Consider the following 6,608-nt stretch of genomic DNA (forward strand, 5'->3'; position numbering starts at 1 on the left):
CATGGTCTGTGTTGAGTTTATCTGGGAGTGAAGGAGGTCATGGGTAATAACATTGTCCAAATATAAAACAACTGCTTTAGTAAAGAGGAATAACTGCAATCATGCTGTCACTAACTCAAGGTGAGAAGTTCAAAAAAATCAATTTCTTTCCACATCAGTATACTGTGAGTTTGTCTCTACACCTACCAGGGCTGCCCCAAGCTTTTTTAGAGCCCCAGGTGGATTTTGTTTTGAGGGTCGCCCTCTGCACCTGAGCTGACTTTGAAATGTGGCCTAGTGTGCTCACTAAAGATTCTTCAGCCCAAATATTTGAAGCCATGATGCAGTATAAAGGGCTAATACAACATTTTAAAGACATTCTGCATACTTAAACATGTTTTTTTTAGCTGTACATTAACTGATATGACTGTACTATGATGAAACACATAAATGCTGGTGTTAATATTGACATTTCCTCCCAAATTTATACAAATCCACAAGTCATGGGTTGACTTGACATGCTGTCTACTATTTTAAATCACTCATAATTTTAAATCAGCATAGAGTGGACCAGCTGCCATAACATATATATAGTGCTGGAGGGATGATGCATTTTCATATGCAAACCTTGAATTTGGCATCGCTCTGGATCCAATGAGATTCTTCCATCAGATTTTGGATTAGTGCAGAAAATAATCTCTGTGGAAAACTAACTCATAATTTATCATACGGAAGCAGAGCAATATACTGTGATTTGTGCTAATTTTTGACCTGATTTTTGATCTGCATGACTGCCATTCGTTGCTTGGTTCCAGCCAGCATTGCACCATCTGCTATCTATGTTTTGAAATTTTAGAAGTTTGCCACAGAGGATGGCACAGATGATCAAGGCAACACATTTCAGCCTTTTTAGCATTATTACTACCAAACAAACTTCTACCTACCTCTGAAAGAAAAAAAAACAGATAACAAGATAACAAGCAGTAAAATAAAAGATTTTTTTTTTATTCTCAAAAAACAACACAGTTTACTAAGTTCCACTAAGAACAGGGGCAGCATTTGCTGCGCTGCACACACCTGTAATGTGATTGGCCATCCTGAGTGGTCCACCATTATACTCTACTATGATAGGTTATCTGTCCAGTAAGAGGAGGGACTTAAGTTTGAACCAACTGTTTGAGTATTTTTAAATATGGATTGTTTTCTTTTCTTTGTAACCTACTTTTACATTTTTACAAGGTTAATTTACTTGTAGAATATTTTGCAACATGGGGTTGTATAATAGATATTTCCTTTATGCCATTAAATAAAATCATACTTTATGAAAAATCCCCCAGGAAAATAAAAACAAGCTTTGTGATTGCTAACTTTTAAATAAATAATAAAAAATGAATAATAATTAACACAGTAAAGTAAGAAAATGTAAGAAACTATGTTAGTCATTAAAGTAGATACGCACGCACACACATACTTCATGCCACCCCTGAATGAAGCCACCACCAAACTTGGGCCACCGATCAAAAGAGTCTGGACACGCCCCTGTTCTACACCCAGACAAGTCAAACAGAGTTCAGTATAAAAAGTTAGATGCAAACTTAGCTGCTCCACTCAGCGAGTGACTGTCTCAGCTGCACATTTCTTCATGTATCATCACATACTCCTCCTGCTGTGGGCCTCAATGTGAGCGCACTCCCACCATCACTTTTCTCCTTGATAGATAAGACACCATTATCTCATGTCCTTGGTACTTTCCACAGAATTCTCTGATGGTTACATTTCCTCCAGTCCTCGTGGGGATTGGGTTCCTTTGCTTTCATTCCTCCCATTCCTGGAAGTCATTACAAAACTACTGAAAATGATTACACTTCATTGTTTATACATGAATAGGAACAAACGAATGATTATAAGTGAAACACATCTCCCATAGAGACATCCCTTGATCCAGTATTAAATAGTTTTTTCGACCCTGTGATTTATGAATGAGTCCATAGCAGACTAAATATTAGACTCCTGCTCAGGAGGTGGTGTTGTTTAAATCTCTGTGCAGCATCGTGCAGCCTTGTTAAGGCTGCTGTCGTTAAAATGAGGAAGCTGACCGGGCGGAGCAGTAGGGGGTATTCCATGCACAGCGCATGCCTATCACTTTATTAACATGATGCTGACGCAAAATACGAGAAACGAAACTTAACTCAGACAGACATCCCCGGTGATCGGCACTGCACATAAAGACAGGTCGGTGGGACCTGATCCGCTCCAGATGTGTTCCGCATCTGCACGCTCACACCTGCTGATCACACAAGTGTCATATTAACTTCAAACAACACAGAGGAAGTCTGCAATCTCCGCCATATTACAGCCTGTATGAGGAGCAGCCTGTCTGAAGGTAATCATTATTATTATTTTATTATTATTATCATCATTATTATTATTATCATTAGATTGTTCTCACCCAGGAGTTGGCAGTAGTAGTCGTAGGCGAGCAGTACTACTAGTAGTAGAAGTAGTTGTAGGAATTGAAGCAAGTGCAGCAGTGCAGGACAACCCAACTAACTTTGCCTGGGGGCCATTTTTGCAAAATAACAGGACTCCAGGGGCCAGTTAATAAACAAACCTTAATAATAATAATATTAAAAAACAACGTTATTTACTTAATAATATTTAATAACTGTAACAGCATTTTAGTTGTAAATGAAAAACACTTCAGTGCCGATGTTCATACTGACATTTCCCACCACATTTATTAAAATCCGCATTTCATTGGTTGAAAATGGCTCATGACTTCACCAACTGTTTTTTGAAAAGAGTAAATGTATATATGTGTGTGTGTGTGTGTGTGTGTGTGTGTGTGTGTGTATAAAACAAGAAACTAGGTTTATTGAAATGTATTATTATTGTTGTTGTTGTTGTTGTTGATGATGATGATGATGATGATGATGATGATGTTGTCATATTGTTTTAGCAGTACCAGCAGTAGCAGTAGCACTTTGTAGAAATGTAGTCAAAACAGTAAACCTGTGTGACACTTGTTGACATAAATCAACTTCCTTTGCCTGCACTTTTGCAAAATGACAGGAAGCCAGGGGTCATGCAATTAAACAAACGTTAATAAAAACGTTACTTATCAAATTAATCGACTTATTAACTTAAATTATTAATTAAATTAGATTGGTGCAAGGATTTGCAGATATATCAGATATTTGATTGCATTTAGCCCTTTGTGCTACATTTAGTTTCCCTTTGTGTGTATTTCCTGACTGACAGGATGTTGACACTTTTTGTTCTGTCGCTGTCATCTTTGGCCCAGTTAAAATAAAATCAGATATCTTATCTAATCTTTTCTAATCTTAAATTAGTTGAACAATATGTAAAACTAAATGCACAATACTAAAAATGTCATGGTAAGAATTGAGGCAACATTTTACATTATAACAGCTGTCTATTACTTAATTATCATATAAAGTATATTCAGCAATTAAGTCTTTTATTAATATGAATCCAATTTTTTGTAAAATGACAGAATAAGATGTTTTCAGACCATTTTTGTGGCTGGAGATGATGAAGCTGAATGATGTGAGGAAGGCTCACACTCAAATGGGATCCAACGTGACCTCTGGAGAGTCATGTGACAAAGTAAAACACTGCTGTTAGTTGATTCTTTTTTAAAGTATTACACCATAATTTTGAATGTATTGTGTAAGTGTAAAGGGTCAAAACGGGTACAAAGCAATGCTGTACCTTAGCGAGTTAAAAACTGCAACTGCATTTGAGCTGTATAGCATTTTAAAGAGTTTATATAACATAACACAAATACTGGAATGATTCAGAAACATAAACTGCTTCCAGTGGGGACACAATGACGAGCATATTTCAGCTCTTTTAATGAAATGAAATATACATTCATGATTACAGAATTATCAGAATTCTGTGTAACTTTTGCTGCTCTTCAGCTAATAGGCTTTGATGCATAGCTCAGTGACTGATCCTACATCACATTACTGTTATTACAAACACTGGAGTTGTAAAACATGCATGCATTTTCAGTCATGATGAGTCAAGAATATTCCAAATTGCTTATACTTAAAAAACCCTGACTTTTAAGTGCAGGTGAACATTGCAGTGAGTCTTTTACAGTTAAGATACTGAAAAATAGCGTTGATCTTTTTTTTTTCTTTTAACATTGATGTTATTACTTATGTATTAGAAAATGATCAGAGGGTCACCTGACACTCTGCCAAGGGTCAGATGAAGCCTGAGGTCTTCAGTTTATCTCTGGTGTATCTCTGGTGCAGAATGTTATTTTGAAACAGCAAACAATAAATATTTTTTTGTCTTGCTAGTTTTTACTTGTAGGACACGTATATTAGAACAAAAAAAAATACAGTACAATTTGACTCTTACTTTGTGATTCTGTGTTGCTGTCAGTGGTCACTCCTGACCCTGACTCCTTGTATTTAAAATGCACAACTGCGCCATCTAGTGGATTAAAGATGAGAGGTGAGCCCAACCTCCAACAACAAAAAAAAAATCTCTAATAGGATCAATTCCGCTGTGACTTTTAATGATCTTTCATATCAACAGACTTACATTCAGTGGTGGACATAGTATTCAGATTCTTTAAAGCAGAAATACAGATGCATGGAATGGATAAAAATACTCCATCATAAGTCCTGAATTCAAGAATTCAAGTCTTACAGCAAAAGTGCAAAATCAGTGACTTTCAAAGACTGAAACTAATGCAATTATAAATACACTGCAACAGGATTTTTAAGTTAAATACTTTTATTTTTACTTTTAATTTAATGCTCCTGTGGCTTGTATAAGTGTCTGACATGAACTAATATTCATCAGTTTTCTTTTTTGCCCCTGTTTCTAAAAGAAAATGGACTTTTCAGATTTTATAAAATGCATGCCCCTTTCCTGTAACATTTTCCTGAAGAATCAAGAATTATTCTTTCCAGGACGTCCAGTTTGGTCTGGCTGTATTGTCCGGATTGGACACAGTAGATTTATAGTCATAGGGCTTATACACACTGTACAGTGTCAGAAACAGCTTGTAATAAAATTTGGCATTTAATCATGAGAAATACAGTAGAACTGTAACTTAGGAGAAAATAGGGAGAGGACAATGGAAAGCTGGAGTCTCCTGGTGAAATCAGGAGGGTCTGCAAATATGTCAGAGATTCTGATTAAGGATCTGTTCAGGTCAAACAGAGTCAGTGTGCTGCTATTGTGCATGAAAGCTCACTGGAAAGGCTCTGCTACACTAAATGAAAGAGGACTTAAATTAGTATCATTGGTGTTAACCCTACTGTTTCATATCAATACTGCTGCTGAGAAAAAAAAGTAGAAACAAAAATTGATACAATGAACTGATTTAATGTCACTTCAGTTTTAGCTGAGCTCAGTATAAAGTTTAGTCAACCCTAAATAAAGAAAACCTTTCATCATGTACTATGCATCACAAAACTGGATGTCAAAATAAAGCCACTTTATATTTCTACGTGTCTCCTCGACTGACTCTGTCAAATTCTGTTTCACTTTTCATTAAATACAGCAGATCTTGCCCCTGTTGTTTGACAGCTGAAAATTGTGGTCAAGTTTTTTTTTTCTTTTGTCTTGTCTCTCTCTCATCTGGAATTTAAAGGGGCAGCAACATGTCCTCTTTGAATAAATATGTGTATATATATATATATATATATATATACATATATATATATATATATATATATATATATTATACCATGAAAATACCTTAAAAAATATGTTTATTCAGAGCTGTTTTATGTCATTATTTAATGAACAATGTTAATGGAACTGAGTTACTCAGAGTGATTGAGATCAAGTGAATGATTATTGATACCAGATGTAAATGCAGAGACCTGTGGACTGAATGTAATAACAATAATAATGTTAATACCACGTGTAACTGGGGCCATGTATTAAAGGGGCAAACAAAAAAATACATATTTTATTATATTTTATTTAACATATTTTACGCCTGGCCTGTAGTGCTGTCTATCCACCTGGATTTTTGTGGTGGGAGCTGCAGAGTTTTTGGAGACGTAGAGATGTCTGCGCTGTGTGTTTGTGTATCAAAAACCCAAAATGACGATGTGTGTAGACAAAGACACTGACAGTTGTGTCATTGTTGGTGTTATATTTGGTCTATTTTGGGGGGATTGTGTTTTAGAAAATAGTTTTTTAAGGATGATGAAAAATAATGAATTACCTTTTCACAACTTTGATAATCAGGTGCTGAATGTCTGTATCTTGGAAGATATACAGTTCAGATAAAAAAAAAAACAAAAAACAGGCACAATCACCCACAGATGTATTCATGTTTTGAGGCCATGCTATACTGTTTATTTTACTCTTAAATGTCTGTTATTGATTAATTCACCAATGTATACATGTTTTTGAATGATCACTGGTTAAAATTCTCCACCTCCTCTTCCGTTGCTGATAGGATATTGCTGCAGGGAAGATGGAAGTTTTGTTTTCAAATGTCAAAAGTTTTTATGCAATACATAAAAGAAAAAAGCAACGTAATTGTTTATAAAATGTTTTATAAGTTGGAACATGAACCTATAAGCTTAAATAAATTCAGAAATAGCAATTCATTAATTTAC

This window comes from Lutjanus erythropterus, chromosome 2 (assembly GCF_056507025.1).
Source record: "Lutjanus erythropterus isolate fLutEry1 chromosome 2, fLutEry1.hap2, whole genome shotgun sequence".
NCBI classification, from domain to species: Eukaryota; Metazoa; Chordata; class Actinopteri; order Lutjaniformes; family Lutjanidae; genus Lutjanus; species Lutjanus erythropterus.